Genomic DNA, 2,500 nt, shown 5'->3' on the forward strand with positions numbered 1-2,500 from the left:
TTTTCATTGTGTCTGGCAGTTCTCGATTCAAACACATTTTAGACTGATTTTATATGGGACTTTTCTCCAACATCGCTGAGAAAAAGATGGAGCTTGTAATTACAACAAGCATCATTTCAACGTTTATGGATTTGTCTGTGATGTTTTTTTAAAGTAATTGTCTTCCCATATGGTCTGGTTTTTAGGATTTCTGGTTTTCGCCCGGGTTGAACTCCCAGTATGGGAAAGAACATCTTGTCATTTGGGATGCACTTGTGTAAGAACAGATACCACATTTTAACTGGCAGCAGAATCACACAACACAACAATATGCCCTCAGCAACAGCAAATGTGACATGTTTTGTAGATTCATAATTTACAATACTTTTTAAACATTGAATACACTTCAAGTTTGCATTTCTTGCTCTGCAGTAAAATTCATGCAACAACAGGAGGATCAAATTAAGATATGCATCTGAAACAGAAAACCAAGGAACCTTGTTGTTGATTGACGCAATGACACTGGTCTAGCTGTGACCTGACTGCAGCTTAAATGTGGGGCCAGTGGCGCAATGGATAACGTGTCTGACTACGGATCAGAAGATTCTAGTTTCGACTCCTGGCTGGCTCGATATTTAATTTATTGAAATCAAGCCGGGATTGATACTGTATACTTTTCAGTGCTTCTGGCTGTTCTCACTTCAAACTCATTTTAGACTGATTTCATCTGGACATTCCCCAACATCTCAGAGAAAAAAAGATGTAGCTTTTAATCCAACAGGCATAATGTCAACATTTAAAGATTTGTCTGTGATGTGTATTTTAAGTATGTGTCTTCCCATATGGTCTAGTGGTTAGGATTCCTGGTTTTCACCCAGGTGGCCCGGGTTCAACTCCCGGTATGGGAAAGAATATCTTGTTGTTTGGGATGCACTTGTGTAACAACAGATACTGCATTTTAACTGGCAGCAGTTTCACACAACACAACAATATTCCCTCAGCAACAGGAAATGTGACATGTTATGTAGATTCAAATTATACAAGGCATTTTAAACGTTGAATACACTTCATTGCTGCATTTCTTGCTCTGCAGTAAAATTCATGCAACAACAGGAGGATCAAATTAAGATTTGCATCTGTAACAGAAATCCCAAGGAACCTTGTCGGTGACAGAAGCTATGACTGTGTACACTGGCCTAGGTGTGTCCTGACTTCAGCTTGGCTGTGCGGCCAGTGGCGCAATGGATAACGTGTCTGATAACAGGTCAGAAGATTGAATATTTGACTCCTGTTTGGCTCAAAACTAGATTTATTTGACCAAAATCAAGCTGGGAAAAATACTGTATACTTTTCATTGTGTCTGGCAGTTCTCGATTCAAACACATTTTAGACTGATTTTATATGGGACTTTTCTCCAACATCGCTGAGAAAAAGATGGAGCTTGTAATTACAACAAGCATCATTTCAACGTTTATGGATTTGTCTGTGATGTTTTTTTAAAGTAATTGTCTTCCCATATGGTCTGGTTTTTAGGATTTCTGGTTTTCGCCCGGGTTGAACTCCCAGTATGGGAAAGAACATCTTGTCATTTGGGATGCACTTGTGTAAGAACAGATACCACATTTTAACTGGCAGCAGAATCACACAACACAACAATATGCCCTCAGCAACAGCAAATGTGACATGTTTTGTAGATTCATAATTTACAATACTTTTTAAACATTGAATACACTTCAAGTTTGCATTTCTTGCTCTTCAGTAAAATTCATGCAACAACAGGAGGATCAAATTAAGATATGCATCTGAAACAGAAAACCAAGGAACCTTGTTGTTGATTGACGCAATGACTGTGTACACTGGTCTAGCTGTGACCTGACTTCAGCTTAGACGTGGGGCCAGTGGCGCAATGGATAACGTGTCTGAATACGGATCAGAAGATTCTAGGTTCGACTCCTTGCTGCCTCGATACTTAATTTTTAATTGATTGAAATCAAGCCGGGATTGATACTGTATACTTTTCAGTGCTTCTGGCTGTTCTCACTTCAAACTCATTTTAGACTGATTTCATCTGGACATTCCCCAACATCTCAGAGAAAAAAAAGATGTAGCTTTTAATTCAACAGGCATAATGTCAACATTTAAAGATTTGTCTGTGATGTGTATTTTAAGTATGTGTCTTCCCATATGGTCTAGCGGTTAGGATTCCTAGTTTTCACCCAGGTGGCCCGGGTTCAACTCCCGGTATGGGAAAGAAAAGCTTGTCGTTTGGGATGCACTTGTGTAACAACAGATACTGCATTTTAACTGGCAGCAGTTTCACACAACACAACAACATTCCCTCAGCAACAGGAAATGTGACATGTTATGTAGATTCAAATTATACAAGGCATTTTAAACGTTGAATACACTTCATTGCTGCATTTCTTGCTCTGCAGTAAAATTCATGCAACAACAGGAGGATCAAATTAAGATTTGCATCTGTAACAGAAATCCCAAGGAACCTTGTCGGTGACAGAAGCTA

The 2,500-nt window shown here is 39.0% G+C and overlaps 2 non-coding genes across 2 annotated transcripts; both read left to right on the forward strand.

The window, feature by feature from the left end:
• The first annotated feature begins 815 nt into the window (after window positions 1–815).
• Window positions 816–887, forward strand: trnae-uuc. Its single transcript has one exon. It is a non-coding gene; the product is annotated as a tRNA-Glu (tRNA).
• A 1,270-nt stretch (window positions 888–2,157) lies between these two features.
• trnae-uuc lies at window positions 2,158–2,229 on the forward strand. Its single transcript has one exon. It is a non-coding gene; the product is annotated as a tRNA-Glu (tRNA).
• The last annotated feature ends 271 nt before the right edge of the window (window positions 2,230–2,500 follow it).

The sequence above is a fragment of the Oncorhynchus mykiss genome, unplaced genomic scaffold (genome assembly GCF_013265735.2).
Source record: "Oncorhynchus mykiss isolate Arlee unplaced genomic scaffold, USDA_OmykA_1.1 un_scaffold_545, whole genome shotgun sequence".
In the NCBI taxonomy this organism is placed as follows: Eukaryota; Metazoa; Chordata; class Actinopteri; order Salmoniformes; family Salmonidae; genus Oncorhynchus; species Oncorhynchus mykiss.